A 17,226-nucleotide genomic window follows, 5' to 3' on the forward strand; every position below is an offset into this window, starting at 1 on the left:
CTTTTCTCTGCTCGCTCAAGCCATGTTTGGACCTGTTTGTGAAGTCTGCTCTCCTCTCCCTAGAAAGCTTCATTACATAAATAATAAAACCTTTTCATACCTTCTTGGTGTGTGCCTAGATTGCAGACTTGACATCCAAACCAAATTTTGGTGGAGGTCTATTCTGTTTCTATGTACTATCCCTATATCTGCAGAATGTCACAGCTGACTCTGAGAGTGGAATCCCTAGACAATGATCACCATCACCGGGGGGGGGGGGGGGGTGTCTTTCTGTTTCTTTGGCTTACTAACAGATTCTACTGTCTGATGGCAAGCATGTATTTTGAGCTGCTGCCTGCTAGCTAGCCTGCTTTTTGAGGTGTACTGCTTTGTGCTCTATTTTCTGAGTTCTACTGAACCTCTGTTATAGATTTAAGTAACCTAAGTTAGAAGTTTTAATAATTAATTGGCTTTTAGGGAAAGAAGTATGTGATTCAGTCCCTTATTAAAGCAGCCCTGGGTCATGTGTCTCAGTCTGAACCCATCTGTATGTATTAGATTAAATTATGGGTCCTGATTCTAGCAAAAACTTGACTGACGCTAACTTTAGAGAATGACTACTGCTTTGTGACCAATTGTGACCTGGTGTGTCTCAGTCGGGCGTATGCCCTCATTCATAGAGAGTTCAAGGGAAAGATTACACCCTGTGTGATAAACATGGGCACATTGGGTAGTAACTCAGTGGAGGAAGAACAGTCACCATTTGAATAGTAGTCATTATTTGAAAATGTGAATTGCTGAATTCTACAATCCTAAAGACAGGAGGCTCACTGGGACACTATAAAATGCCTTTGCTGGTGCTGTTGCACTTATGTCTCTGTCACCAAAAAAAGAGATACTTATCATTAGGGGTATAAGGAAAAACATCCATGGCATTCCTGTAGCACAGTCAAGAATTAATTCAACCATTGCCAGAGGTGAGGTCCCTAATCCTGATGATACTGATGTAAGGATCTCTGGAGTAAGAAGCCTATAATATGAGCAGGGTAGGGAAAAGCCCACTGAAGTATATCCAGTAACCACACACACACACACACACACACACACACACACACACACAGCAAGCAAGAAAGCAGGAAGAAAGGAGATAGGGAGGAAAGGAAAGAGGGAGGGAGAGAGGCAGGAAACATACTAAATCAATCAATCAATCAATCAATCAATCCACAATTTGACCCAATTGAAAATCCAAAAGTTAGTAATGTACAGAGAAAACTAGAAAAAAAAAAAAAAGATGCTGATTAGATTTTGTGCCACTACAGTATAGGTTCTTAATTAACTCTCATATCAATGGCAAACCTTTATGGCCTTAATAAATATGAGAGCTCAAATTACAGTTACACTGGGGAATCCCACTAAATTGAAACAAAGTACACCCCCGCCCCATGATCTTAGGGGAATTACTGAACATAAAGTAGAGGACACATGCCTCATGTCAGCTATTGAAACTATTGTCTTGCCTAAATCCCCTGTATTCATAGCACCTATTGCCCAAAAATGTCCTATAATGATCATAATTGTCCTGACCTAATGAATAGTAAATTAAAAATTAAATTAAGTCTTTGCACTTACAAATTAGCTTGACAAAATAGGACTACATGGACCCTCTCTCCAGTTAAAATACTTAATAAAGCTCACATTAGAATTGGGGCCTTCAATGCCTGAACTACACTGTAAAAGTCTTATTTAGAGAAGAGGTAATTATTCCCACTTCCAATCCATTTAATTGTTTAATCTGCCCTCTTCCTACATTTGTAAAGAATGAATGGGCCCACATACTAAATAACTGCAACCTTGAGGCCTTGGTCTCACATATTTAAGTTTCTGTACCAATATTCTTGGAATTTCTGACTCCATACAAACAGCAATTGGTAAATATTTTGCTATTGTAGATTACAACAAAATTCCCTAGAATTTGTTTCAATTTTGTACGATACACATTCCCATTAGTAACTCCAAAGACTCCTCTGTCATAGAGGCTTTTGCAACCTCTTTTCATGTCTTTTGGAGTCTCTTGACCACCTATAATGATCATTCATTGCCTGGAGGCTTCTGATGCAAAAACTGTCTCCCGTGACCCAGTGCTGTATGCCATTATACTGGCAATTTTTGGCCCCACACTGGACATGTGACACTTCATAACCAGCTGTCTTCCTTGTCTTGGATCATGGAAGCAGCAACCCTCAAACCCAGCTTGACTGCTGAGGTGACCTGCTACAGGATAGAGACAAGCCCAGGCTCTCTGACATATCCTTCCCGCAGGAGGGGTTGCCTCCTCTGTCCTTAATCTCCTGCGATATGCCACAGTATAAAAGAAGATAACTTGTCTCCAAGTATCTGGCTATCTGAGCCCCTTGGGATCAATTAAATGAACAGCAAAAAGAGTTTGTGAACTTTATGGTGAAATTATTTATCACCATCACAAATGATGGAGCTCCCCAGAGAGCAGCCGCTTTCCATTCCTTAACCAGGATGTCTCATAAAGGACAGGACACAAGAATCAGCACAATTGGTCAGACTTCAGGTGATAAAAACCTGGTTGTCAGGTATCTTAGCACTGGATGCCTTGGCCAACAATCAGCCCTGTCTGCACATTTTTAGTGTCTTGAACCATCACAAACGGTCTGGATATCTGCTCTACTCAGTGGCAGCAATAACGATTCCCTATCCACTATTGTTCCCTCAGTTCTTTACCCTGAGAACTCTGGTAATTTTTTGCCTCATAGACACCTCAAACATACATCAAGGTCACACATGTTTCTATACACATTTAGTGTATAGGCTAAAATCCATAGCCTCATCAAGACTCTTCTTATCCTCTTCAGAGTTCTAGATGATACTGATAGTGACCAAGGCTCTCATTTACTTTTCAGAGTACATATATCATTGGGCTCTTGAAGAAGACATTCAAGGATCTGTTTTTCCTCTTGCCAGTCTCATGCAATAGGCTTCATGGAATGCATAATGGCCTTCTTAAATAAGTTCAAATTCATTGAAATGAACATGACACATTTTGGTCATCAAACATTAAGGGCTGGATTGTAACAAAGAGTTTGACTCTGTTTTCAGATGTTTGAATGCTGAAAGCTTTTTTTAAAAAGATTTTATTTATTAATGAGAGACACAGAGAGAGAGAGCGCATGCAGCAGAGACACAGGCCAAGGGAGAAGCGGGCTCCATGCATGGAGTCTGACGTGGCACTGGATGCCGGGTCCAGGATCAGGACTTAGGCTGAAGGTGCCACTAAACCGCTGAGCCACCGGGGCTGCCCTACTGAAAGCTTTTGAGCCTCACCATTGCTTCTTCTCCTTTGTCTCACGTCTGGACAGGCTAATAAGAAAGCCCAGATGCTCCCTTCTTTGGCCCTGATAAGAAATTCAAACCAGGCATACCCTTTTCTGTAAGGGAACCCTTCCTCTACTCCACTCTCCCTCTCCACCATGAAAACCTCAAGCAAGCCTCCTTCCTATACTCTTTCAAGACATTTTTGAACCAGCCTGAGAAATCTGCCCTGCTCTCCCCAGAAAACTTGTTGTCTTTAGTCTCAATATCCAAACCAAATTTTGAGTGAGTGTCCATTTTGTTTCTATAGGATGGTCATAATATCTTGCCTATATCAAAACTTTTGTTTACCAATGCAAATATAGAAATTCAAAACTTGACAAATTCTGCTCTCTTTCTTGAGTCTTCCATTAAAAGTAACATGCAGAAGGAATGCTTTTGTTCTCTGCCCCCCAGATAGGACTTATGTCCCAAAAGCTATGTCCTATATATTATATGTAATATATAATATATTATATATATTATATATATATATCCCTTGTTTGATGAGACCATATTATTTCCTCTCATTTTTAAAAGACTCCTTGCTGTAATGGTACACGATTTGTCTGAGGGCACCTATGGCAGAGTGTATTTGGTTATATACAATGACATTCCCAGAATTTCCCTCAAGAACATCATTAGGTTACTATGGTCTTTACCTTTTCTGGCTTTGCCTGTGATTGCCTCTCTTGTTCAACTTCAGTTATGTATTATTTCTGCATAACCATCCCTAAACTCAGTAGCTTCAAACAACCACCTTTTATTTGCTTACAATTCTGTGGGACAGGAATTTGGACAGAGGATAGTGGGGTTGACTCAGCTCATCTTTCTAGCACATAGTACATCTGGTGTGGCTCAAGTGACAGGGGCTGGCTACCTCATTTCCACTGGGGTCATATACTTAGGGCCTCTGTTTTTGCTATTGCCTGGACACCTCATTTCTCAACCATGTGTACTCTTCATATGGTCAACTTGACCATGTGCACAGTGTGCTCAAGGTAGTTGGATTTCTTACACGGCAGCTGGCTTTTCCCAAAATGCAAAAATGTAAAGTGCAAAAGCAAAAGCCTCTGGGTTTTCCTAAGGCTTCAGCCAAGAACTGATACAAAGTCAATCCTGCTGCATTTTATTGGTTAAAGCATATTTCAGAGCAAGTCCAGATTTACAGGGGAGACTACACAAGAATGAGGGTACTGGGAGTCTGGTTAGTTGGCTGGTAACTGAAGAAATAGTCTACCAACTTCCAGGGCAATATCTATTTCCAAAGCTACTATCAACTTTACACAAATTGGTCTAATTCCTGGCAAATTGGCTATGTTTTGGCTGCAGTATTTGTGTGTAACACAGTTCCACAGTGGCAGACACTACACAGTCCTGCAGATAAAGTTGTGCTAGAAAACATGAAAAAAATGGCTACAAATCATACAGAACAGGAAAGTAGAGCTCAGATTGCCTTTCTCTCGATAAAACTATCAGATTGAAAAACTATGAGTAATTTCCTAAAATCTAACTGGCTCAAGAGCTCATTTCTATCACAGTATAATATCTTGGACTCACTATATTTTGTTTGAGTATATTGTGAGAAATAATAGCTACCTTTGAGCTCAGTGGGGTTTTCTATTTTATATCGTTTTTGTTCATCTTTTAAAAGTATTTAAGCAGTGCTTGCTTACAATGTATATTGGGGAGAAAGCAAGCAAGCAAAAGGGGGCACTCACATGTGCACAGATCATAGAGAGGAAGCCGAGTGATCAAGTGAAGATGAAATGAATTGCCAAGTGTCCATTTAGATAACAAGCAGGATAGTGTTATTTACTTCCATTCCATTACTGACATTTTCTTTCACACCACAGGTTGCCATGACCCCTCATTTTGTAGCATTTCATGATTGAAATCCTGCCACATGACATTTCACTAACCACATTTCATTGAACATCTCTTAACCCTTGACATTTGGGCACTGATGATATATTTGAACCTGCAATATCAGAAATCCTTTCCTTAGATGTAAGCAATATTTTAAAGTCAATGAGAGGGATGGAGAGGTCTTCTCCATATTTTAATAAGACATTTCTCATATGTTAAGATTTCCTACTAATATTCTTTAGATGCAAGTTAAAAAATAATGATTTTCCTTCCATTATGATTTTCTCAGCATATGTTATAATCTTCGTAATTACTATAAAGTTGTTCAGAAGAAGTATCTTTTCTTTTAAGGACCATAAGTAGTTTATTATTTTCAATTGTTCTTTGCTCAGCAGAGTCTACTTGCCAAGTAGACTTTTCTTCCCCCAGCTTTATTGAGGTATAATCAGTAATTAAAAATTACATATATTGGGACACCTGGGTGGCTTAGTGGTTGAGTGCCTGCCTTTGGCCCAGGGTGTGATCCTGGAGTCTCAGGATCGAGTCTCACATCAGTCTCCCTGCAGGGAGCCTGCTTCTCTCTCTGCCTATGTCTCTGCCTCTCTCTGTGTCTCTCATGAATAAATAAATAAAATATTTTTTAAAAATTACATATATTAAGGTATACAACTTGATGATTTTATACACATATACATTATAAAATTAAACTATTTAGGCGTACCTGGGTGATTCGGTTGGTTAAGTGTCCGACTTGATTTTGGCTCAGATCATGATCTCAAAGTTATGGGGCTGAGCTCCATGCTGGGCTCTGGGCTTAGTGTGGAGTCTGCTTCAGATTGTTTCCCCCATCCTACCCCCCATGCCCCATGTGCTCTCTCTTTCTCTTACTCTCTAAAATCAATCAATCGATAAAATCTTTAAAAGAAAATAAAACTATTTAGCATATCCATCACTTCATATAGTTGCCATTTTCTTTTTTTTCTTCTTTCTTTATGGTGAGAATTCTTAAGATCTACCCTTTTAGCAAATTTCAAGTATACAATTTAGTATTGTTAACTGTAATCACATTATTGTACATTAGATATCCAAAACCTACCAAATAGACCCCAGCACTTTTATTTATAAATTTCTTTTATAATTTATAATTTTTATTTATTTATTTATTTTTATTTTTTTATAATTTATAATTTTTAAAAAGATGTATTACCATTTAACCTAGATTTTAATGTTCTTGTTGAATTTCTATGTAAGTTTTAGAAATGCAATTAACTCTCCTGTGTTCCTCAAATAGCTGACAATACTTACTAATCAACTAACTATCAGAGACTGGCAAACTATGGCTCATAGGCAAATACCATCCATTGCCAGTTTTGTAAATAAAGTTTTACTGAACCATAATCATGCAATTCATTTACATATCATTAATGGTTACTTTTGTGCCACAATGGCAGGATCGAGTGAAAAGACACTGTATAGCCCACAAAGCCTAAAATATTTACTTTCTGGCCCTTTATGGAAAAAGTTTGCTGATCATTAAAATACTGTGCAATTTAATAAGAAAGCATTTTGAAATATTTGACTAACTCCTGAAAGATGTAATAGTTATATATCTCAAGATGAGATCAAATGTACACAAACTTCTTGACACCCACAGAAATTTACCTGTCACCCCCATTGTGTATTTCATTTTCCGTTCTTTTCCTCTGTGCAATTTCCTTGCTTCTTCTCTTTAGTTGCTCTTCTTTTTTGGCTGTTTATTAAAGTGTGCTTCATGGACCACCTCAAAATCACCCAGTACTTATAAAAAAGCAGATCTTTGAGTCCCATGCCAGACTAACTGATGATTCTTCAACTCTCAAGAGGCCTTTAGGGTAGGCATTTCCATTCTACTATGCTTCCTATTGGTCAGTGCAAATGATAGGTTTTTGGCAACTTCCAATTCCTTCACATTTCATGTACAGTCACTATCAATTAATAGCTTTAGATATCACTGGAAAGCTTGGGGGATCAGCTGTCTTAAAAAGAAATGATGTTCCTCCCCATGCAAAGTAGCTTTCCCAGAAACAAAATGGGTATTTTGATCACTCTGACTTTTGTCCCAATTTCTCAGTTGAGTTGAATTCCAAATGGGAGTAGAGGTGAATGATAATCACACTGAATCCGAGAAATGACACCTCTAGGGAATTCGTATTGGTCTTTTCTTAGCACTTGGATTTGGGATTTAAACCAAACCAAATGGGACAATTTCAGTTGAAAAGGATTAGCTTTTAAGTATAAGTTAATAAATGTATCAGCACAGAACTACAAGTACACCATAACTTAGGACTTGTATTACATAATACATAACTTGTATTCAGGAAGGTTTACTAAAATAGACACATATTAATAAGATAGAGGCAGAAAAGTATCTGTAATCATGCAGAGGGAGAAACAGAAAAACTATAACATAAAAATGAAAGGGTGATCTTGATTAATAAAAGAGTCTAGTGGATGGAACTGGAGGGTATTATGCTGAGTGAAATAAGTCAATCGGAGAAGGACAAACATTATATGGTCTCATTCATTTGGGGAATATAAATAATAGTGAAAGGGAATAAAGGGGAAAGGAGGAAAAATAAGTGGGAAATATCAGAAAGGGAGACAGAACATGGAAGACTCCTAACTCTGGGAAACGAACTAGGGGTGGTGGAAGGGGAGGTGGGCAGGGGTGGGGGTGACTGGGTGGCAGGCACTGAGGTGGGTACTTGATGGGATGAGCACTGGGTGTTATTCTGTATGATGGCAAATTGAACACCAATAAAAAATAAATTTATTATTTAAAAAATAAAAAATAAAAAAATAAAAGAGTCTAGTTTTTGCTCCAGTCACTTATTAAGCCCAGACATAGCCCTTGAGATTTGTATGATAACCACTGGGCCATATAATAAATTTCTGTATTGATTTTAATCAGTTAAAAAAAGCAAGGGTGGGGGAATTTGGTAAAGGTGGTCAAAAGGTACAAGCTTACAGTCATAAATAAATACTGAGGATAAAATGATGACTATAGTTAACAATGTTCTATAGTATATTTGAAAAGAGAACAAATCCTGAAAATTCTCACTGCAAAGAAAAACAATTTTAACTTTTTGAGGTGACAGATGTTAACTAAAGTTACCGTGGTAATCATTTCAAAATATATACACATGTCAAGTCATTATGCTGTATACCTTAAAATTATGCAATATTGTGTGTCAGCTATATATTAATAAAATTGGGGGGTGGGGGAAGCAAATGTTATTGATTTAAACAAGATTATTCCTATAAGAAAATAACTTACATAGTTTCTATAAGCCAGAAAACTTAACACTTGGTAGTTTAGTATTAGTTATCCATTTCTGCATAGACATATTACCCCTAAAATTCAGCAGCTTAAAATAGCAACCATTATTATGTCAGGAATACTGGCATGGCTTGAGTGGGTGCCTCTGGCTCAGGTTCTCAGAAAGCTGCAATTAAGGTGCTGGCCAGGGAAACAGTCATCAGAAGGCTTATTTCCAAACTCACTCAAGTGGCAGTTAGAAGGCTTCAGTTCTCTGGGAAAGCTCACAGCATAGCAGGTGACTTTCCTCAGGACAATCAAGCAAGAGCATGAGAGAACAGCTCAGATGCCATATTTCAAGCCGCTCTAATGGAAAAACCCATATGGCAGAGAACCAATTCTCTGGTCAATAGTCTGTGAAGCCACATGAGACCTCTTAGAAGCTACTCCCCTAGTAGAACCTTGTGATGTCCACAGTCTCAGCCAGCACACTGCTTGCAGGCTTACGGAAGACCTGGAGCTAAGAAATGCTCCAGAGAAACTACGTAATACAAATATAACTAAAAAAAAGTTTAAGTTGACATATCAAACACCAAACATTAAGCAAAAAAAAAAAAAAGACTTTAAGGCAAAAAGGATAATCAGAGATAAAGAGAGGCCTGTCATACTAAAGGTTTAATTCACAAAGAACATAAAATAACTCCAACTTTTCATGCACCTAACTTATATATCCTTGTTAATTGTAAAGCAAAATTTACCAAAAGTAAAAAGAAAGATGGAGAAATGAACAGTATAATGATCCAAATTTGCACACCTTTGTCAGTAATGAGTTGTGCAGACAAAAAATGAGTAAGAGCAAAAGTTGTTAAATAATTTTTATTAAACATTGTCATTAGCAAAACTCATCTAACCCAAATGTAAAGAATACTTCACCGAATATTCATTCTTTCCCAGCATAAAAGAGCATTTAAAAAATTCACCATATGCTGGGTCATAAGGTTAATCTAAACAGATTTCTAGAACTAAAATAATAAAAATACATGTCTCTTTCAACCTTAGCTCAATTGTAGTATAAAGAAGAAAAACAACACTGTGTACTCACCATCATGTAATTCACATTCTAGAATATTTATAGTTATTTATTTACTTATATCTATTGTTTGTTGATGGTACATTTACCTTTCTTGGAGAACAGAGATTTTTTTTAACTTTTTGGTGTTTGTTTGCTAGCTTCCCTTTTGCTTTCACAGATGCATCCCATCTCCCAGCACCTACAATAGTGTCTGAAATATATAACATATATATTTGTTTTTGTTGATGATGTTGAGTGTTAGGATCAAAAAGAGAAGTTATATATCACCCAGCATTACCACCAGACCTAAATTTAGTTTTGTTGAGTTACAAATGAACAACTAGTAACTGAGTGACTAAATCAGGATAGAAATATATTGACACTGTGTCTGCTATAGTGAGGAAGAATGTTCCAGGCAGAGTAGTTGAAAGAGGAGAGGTTGAAGAAATGGCTGCAGAATACTGATGGAAGCTAATGCAAAATTACTGAGGCAGGTGAGGGTAACCCTGAGAACAATACTGCCCAACTGAGGAGGGGACCATTGCTGGCCTATGGCTTAAATAGGTAAAGGAGTATTAGTAAAACTAATTATAACTAGTTATATAATTATAACTATATAGTAAACTAACTATATTGATTATAATAGATTATAATCTATTACACATGATGATCTCTTCGCACGTATATTGTAATTTCTTTATTGTCTCTTTAGCTATGTCTAATATACTGTTTAATTTCCATCAAGTTCTTAATTTTATATTTAAAATTTTTCAACTTTTCAGTTTTAGAATTACCATTTGGTTCTTTTCTAGAGTTTCCGATTTTATACATAAATTTTTGATTTTGTGCTTTATTTCCTTAATATATTAAGCATAGTTACTTTATTTTTTTAAAAGATTATTTATTTTTTCATGAGAGACACACACAGAGAGAGAGAGAGAGGCAGGCTCCATGCAGGGAGCCTGACGTGGGACTCAATTCACAGACTCCATCCCGGGACTCCAGGATCACACTCTGAGCTGAAGGTGGCGCTAAACTGCTGAGCCATCTGGGCTGCCCAAGTGTAGTTACTTTAGATGGTGTCTGGTAACTATAACTTATCTGGATATCTTCTGATTTTGTTTCTATTGTCTTTTATTTATCTTATGTTTAAAATTACATTCTTATATATAGGTTGGCTAGTTTTTATTGGGTGCCAGAAAATAAAAATAAACAAATCTGAAGATAATTTGAAAATTGATATAATGTTACATTCCTCCTGGATATTAGTTTTGGGCAGATATTTACCAACACTAGTTATCCTGGGATTCCCTAATTCAATTACACATGAGATGATCTGTAGTTAGGTTTTAGATCTGAAGAGAAAGGTTTTATTTTGCTTTCACTCTTATTTCCAGATGAGAGGATTCAAGGTCCCCATCCAAAACAGGAGGTTTAGTATTTCTTTTAGTGATCCCTGGATTCCATGTATTTTTTCCTAACTTAGTAAGTCCTATTAAAAATACTTTTCAGGAGTTGCTGGCAAGATGGTGGAAGAGTAGGGTCCCCAAGTCACCTTTCCCCACCAACCTACCTAGATAACTTTCAAATCATCCTGAAAACCTACAAATTCGGTCTGAGATTTAAAGAGAGAACAGCTGGAATGCTACAGTGAGAAGAGTTTGGGCTTCTATCAAGGTAGGAAAATGGAAAAAAAATAAACAAAAAAGCATCCAGTGGGGGGGTCCCCATGAGGAGCCGGGCTAAGGCCGAGGTGAGTGCCCCCAGGACAGGAAAGCCCAGGCCCGGAGAAGCAGGAGCTGCACCAATCTTCCCGGACAGAAAGGCGCCCGCAGGGAGCTCGGGCAGGACCCCAGGAGGGGTGGGGATGCCCTCAGGCTCCCGGGGACACTAACAGAGCACTTGCACCCCGGGGAGAGTGCGCCATACCCGGCGCCCAAGCTCCCTAAAGGGCTGCAGCGCGCCAGCTGGACCCGGGAGTAGCTCGGAGGCAGCTCCGGACGGAGGGAGCTGCGCTGCCGGGGATTGCAATGCCAGCGGCGCAGGCCCAGGAGCCCAGGGCGCTGGGGTACACAGCCCAGGATCCGGCGCTCCCCCCAGAACAGGAGAAGGCTGGGAGAGCACAGGGCAGCAAGGACGCACCTGCGGCTGGTCGGCCCCGAGCTGTTCAGATCAGCGCCCCGCCCCCGAGCATCCAGGCCCCTGCAGACTGGGAGCTGCGGTAGTTAACACGAGACCTGACTCCAGGGCTGGAAAGCTGGCTGCTGCCACTGTTGTTCTTCCTCCTGGGGCCTCACGGGATAAACAACCACCACTGAGCCTCACAGTGGCCTCACAGGATAAACAGGGTAAACAACTCCCACTGAGCCCTGCACCAGGCAGGGGGCTGAGCAGCTCCTCCAAGTGCACACACCTGAGAGTCAGCACAGCAGGCCCCTCTCCCAGAAGACCAGCTAGAAGGATAGGGGAAAAGCAAGTTATTGACCAAGCAGCACTGGGAAGTTCCAGGGGAAGACGAGGGATTTAGAATCAGAGGATACTCCCCCTTGTTTTTTGTTTTCTGTTTGTTCCCCCCGCCCTTTTTCTTTCTTCTTTTTTCTTTTTTTCTCTCTTTTTCTCCTTTTTCCAGTACAACTTGTTTTTGGCCACTCTGCGCTGAGTAAAATGACTAGAAGGAAAAAATCACCTCAAAAGAAAGAATCAGAAACAGTCCTCTATCCCATAGAGTTACAAAATTTGGATTACCATTCAATGTCAGATAGCCAATTCAGAAAGACAATTATAAAGCTACTGGTGGCTCTAGAAAAAAAGCATAAAGGATTCAAGAGACTTCATGACAGCAGAATTTAGATCTAATCAGGCTGAAATTAAAAATCAATTAAATGAGATGCAATCCAAACTGGAGGTCCTAACCTCAAGGGTTAATGAGGTGGAAGAACGAGTGAGTGACATAGAAGACAAGTTGATGGCAAGGAGGGAAACTGAGGAAAAAAGAGAAAAACAATTAAAAGATCATGAGGATAGGTTAAGGGAAATAAACGACAGCCTCGGAGGTAAAAATCTACGTTTAATTGGGGTTTCCGAGGACAATGAAAGGGACAGAGGCCCAGAATATGTATTTGAACAAATCATAGCTGAGAACTTCCCTAACCTGGGAAGGGAAACAGGCATTCAGATCCAGGAGATAGAGAGATCCCCCAAAAATCAATAAAAACCGTTCAACACCTCTACATTTAATAGTGAAACTTGCAAATTCCAAAGATAAAGATCCTTAAAGCAGCAAGAGACAAGAAATCTCTAACTTTTATGGGGAGAAACATTAGGAAAACAGTAGACCTCTCCACAGAGACCTGGCAAGCCAGAAAGGGCTGGCAGGATATATTCAGGGTCCTAAATGAGAAGAACATGCAGCCAAGAATACTTTATCCAGCAAAGCTCTCATTCAGAATAGAAGGAGAGTTAAAGAGCTTCCAAGATAGGCAGAAACTGAAAGAATATGTGACCTCCAAACCAGCTCTCAAGAAATACTAAGGGGGACTCTGTAATAGAAAGAGGAAGTCCAAGGAAACAATCCACAAAAACAGGGACTGAATAGGTATAATGATGACACTAAATTCATATCTTTCAATAGTAACTCTGAATGTGAATGGGCTTAATAACCCCAAAAAAGGAACAGGGATTCAGACTGGATAAAAAAGCAAGACCCATCTATTTGCTGTCTACAAGAGATTCATTTTAGACATAAGGACACATACAGCCTGAAAATAAAAGGTTGGAGAACCATTTACTATTCAAATGGTCCTCAAAAGAAAACAGGGGTAGCCATCCTTATATAAGATAAATTAAAGTTTATGCCAAAGACTGTAGTAAGAGATGAAGAGGGACAATATATCATACTTAAAGGATCTATCCAACAAGAGGACCTAACAATCATGAATATTTATGCCCTGAATATGGGAGCTGCCAAGTATATCAATCAATTAATAAACAAAGTTAAGACATATTTAGATAATAATATACTTATACTTGGTGACTTGAATGTAGTGCTTTCTACAATCGACAGGTCTTCTAAGCACAACATTTCCAAAGAAACAAGAGCTTTATATGACACACTGGACCAGATGGATTTCACAGATATTTACAGAACTTGACATCCAAATGCAACTGAATACACATTTTTCTCAAGTGCACATGGAACTTTCTCCAGAATAGACCACATACTGGGTCACAAATCAGGTCTTAACCAATACCAAAAGATTGGGATTGTCCCCTGCATATTTTCAGACCATAATACTTTGCTATTAGAACTAAATCACAAGAAGAAGTTTAGAAGGACTTCAAACACGTGGAGGTTAAGGACCATCCTGCTAAAAGATGAAAGGGTCAACCAGGAAATTAAGGAAGAATTAAAAAGATTCATGGAAACTAATGAGAATGAAGATACATCAAAAACTTTGGGATACAGCAAAGGCGGTCCTAAGAGGGAAATACATCACAATACAAGCATCCCTCAAATAAACTGGAAAAACCTCAAATACAAAAGCTAACCTTGCACTAAAGGAGCTGGAGAAAAAACCGAGAATAGATCCTACACCCAGCAGAAGAAGAGAGTTAATAAGGATTCGGCAGAACTCAATGAAATAGAGACCAGAAAAACTGTGGAACAAATTAATAAAACCAGGATTTGGTTCTTTCAAAGAATTAATAAGATAGATAAATAATTAGCCAGCCTTATTAAAAAGAAGAGAGAAAAGACTCAAATTAATAAAATCATGAATGAAAAAGGAGAGATCACCACCACCACCACCAAGGAAATACAAGCGATCTTAAAAACTTATTATGATCAGCTATACGCCAATAAATTAGGCAATGTAGAAGAAATGGACGCATTTCTGGAAAACCACAAACTACCTAAACTGGAACAGGAAGAAATAGAAAACCTGAATAGGCCAATAACCAGGGAGGAAATTGAAGCAGTCATCAAAAACCTCCCAAGACACAAGAGTCCAGGGCCAGATGGCTTCCAGGGAAATTCTATCAAACATTTCAAGAAGAAACAATACCTATTCTACTAAAGCTGTTCTGAAAGATAGAAAGGGATGGAATACTTCAAAACTCATTTTATGAGGTCAGCATCACCTTAATTCCAAAACCAGACAAAGACCCCACCAAAAAGGAGAATTATAGACCAATATCCCTGATGAACATGGATGCAAAAATTCTCAACAAGATACTAGCCAATAGGATCCAACAATACATTAAGAAGATTACTCAGCATGACCAAGTGGGATTTATCTCCGGGATGCAAGGCTGGTTCAACATTCGTAAAGCAATCAACGTGATAGATCATATCAACAAGAGAAAAAACAACAACCATAGGATCCTCTCAATAGAGGCAGAGAAAGCATTTGACAAAATACAGCATCCATTCCTGATCAAAACTCTTCAGAGTATAGGGATAGAGGGAACGTTCCTCAGCATCTTAAAAGCCATTTGTGAAAAGCCCACACAAATATCATTCTCAGTGGGGAAAAACTGAGAGCCTTTCCCCTGAAATCAGGAACACGACAGGGATGTCCTCTCTCACCATTGTTATTCAACATAGTACTAGATGACCTAACCTCAGCAATCAGGCAACAAAAAGAAATAAAAGGCATTCAAATTGGCAAAGAAGTCAAACTCTCCCTCTTCACCGATGACATGATACTCTACATAGAAAACCCAAAGACTCCACCCCAAGATTGCTAGAACTCATACAGCAATTCGGCAGTGTGGCAGGATACAAAATCGATGCCCAGAAGTCAGTGGCATTTCTATACAGTAACAATGAGAGTGAAGAAAGAGAAATTAAGGAGTCAATCCCTTTTACAATTGCACCCAAAAGCATAAGATACCTAGGAATAAACCTAACCAAAGAGGTAAAGGACCTATACCCTAAAAACTACAGAACATTTCTGAAAGCAATTGAGGAAGACACAAAGAGATGAAAAAATATTCCATGCTCATGGATTGGCAGAATTAATATTGTGAAAATGTCGATGCTATCCAGGGCAATTTACACATTTAATGAAATCCCTACCAAAATACAATGGACTTTCTTCAGAGAGTTGTAATAAATCCTTTTAAGATTTGTGTGGAATCAGAAAGACCCCGAATAGCCAGGGGAATATTGAAAAAGAAAACCATAGCTGAGGGCATCACAATGCCAGATTTCAGGTTGTACTACAAAGCCGTGGTCATCAAGACAGTGTGGTACTGGCACAAAAACAGACACATAGATCAATGGAACAGAATAGAGAATCCAGAAGTGGACCCTCAACTTTATGGTCAACTAATATTCGACAAAGGAGGAAAGACTATCCACTGGAAAAAAGACAGTCACTTCAATAAATGGTGCTGGGAAAATTGGACATCCACATGCAGAAGAATGAAACTAGACCACTCTCTTACACCAGACAAAAAGATGAACTCAAAATGGATGAAAGATCTAAATGTGAGACAAGATTCCATCAAAATCCTGGAGGAGAACACAGGCAACACCCTTTTTGAACTCGGCCACAGCAACTTCTTGCAAGATACATCTATGAAGGCAAGAGAAACAAAAGCAAAAATTAATTATTGGGACTTCATCAAGATAAGAAGCTTCTGCACAGCAAAAGAAACAGTCAACAAAACTAAAAGACAACCTACAGAATGGGAGAGGATATTTGCAAATGACCTATCAGATAAAGGGCTAGTATCCAAGATCTATAAAGAACTTATTAAACTCAACAGCAAAGAACCAAACAATCTAATCATGAAATGGGCAAAAGACATGAAGAGAAATCTCACAGAGGAAGACATAGACATGGCCAACAAGCACATGAGAAAATGCTCCACATCACTTGCCATCAGGGAAATACAAATCCAAACCACAATGAGATACCACCTCACACCAGTGAGAATGGGGAAAATTAACAAGACAGGAAACAACAAATGTAACAAATGTTGGAGAGGATGTGTAGAAAGGAGAACCCTCTTACACTCTTGGTGGGAATGTGAACTGGTGCAGCCACTCTGGAAAACTTGTGGAGGTTCCTCAAAGAGTTAAAAATAGATCTGCCCTAAGACCCAGCAATTGCACTGCTGGGGATTTACCCCAAAGATACAGATGCAGTGAAACGCCGGGACACCCTGCACCCCAATGTTTCTAGCAGCAATGTCCACAATAGCCAAACTGTGGAAGGACCCTCAGTGTCCATTGACAGATGAATGGATAACGAAGATGCAGTTTGTGTAAACAATGGAATATTACTCAGCCATCAGATACAACAAATACCCACCATTTGCTTCAATGTGGATGGACCTGGAGGGTATTATGTTAGTGAAATAAGTCAATCGGAGAAGGACAAACATTATATGGTCTCATTCATTTGGGGAATATAAAAAATAGTGAAAAGGATTTAGGGGAAAGGAGAGAAAATGAGTGGGAAATATCAGAGAGGGTGACAGAACATGAGAGACTCCTAACTCTGGGAGACGAACAAGGGGTGGTGGAAAGGGAAGTGGGTGGGGGGCTGGGTAACTGGGTGACAGGCACTGAGGGCGGCACTTGATGGGATGAGCACTGGGTGTTATGCTATATGTTGGC

At 39.0% G+C, this 17,226-nt stretch overlaps 1 protein-coding gene across 35 annotated transcripts in view; it reads right to left on the bottom strand.

Moving 5' to 3' along the window:
- GNGT1 (G protein subunit gamma transducin 1) overlaps positions 1 to 17,226 on the bottom strand; it is a 340,161-nt gene that overhangs the window by 113,877 nt on the left and 209,058 nt on the right. For 20 of the 35 annotated variants that reach the window (XM_072784163.1, XM_072784161.1, XM_072784165.1 and 17 more), the window contains exon 1: positions 101 to 230. The exons of 12 other annotated variants lie outside the window; for them this stretch is intronic. The gene's annotated coding sequence lies outside the window, so the exon portion shown is untranslated. Of the gene's footprint in view, positions 1 to 100; positions 231 to 9,703; positions 9,808 to 17,226 lie in introns of those variants that run through there. 3 more of the 35 variants (XM_072784136.1, XM_072784135.1, XM_072784138.1) reach the window with 1 other exon arrangement.

This window comes from Canis lupus, chromosome 18 (genome assembly GCF_048164855.1).
Source record: "Canis lupus baileyi chromosome 18, mCanLup2.hap1, whole genome shotgun sequence".
Taxonomy (NCBI): Eukaryota; Metazoa; Chordata; class Mammalia; order Carnivora; family Canidae; genus Canis; species Canis lupus.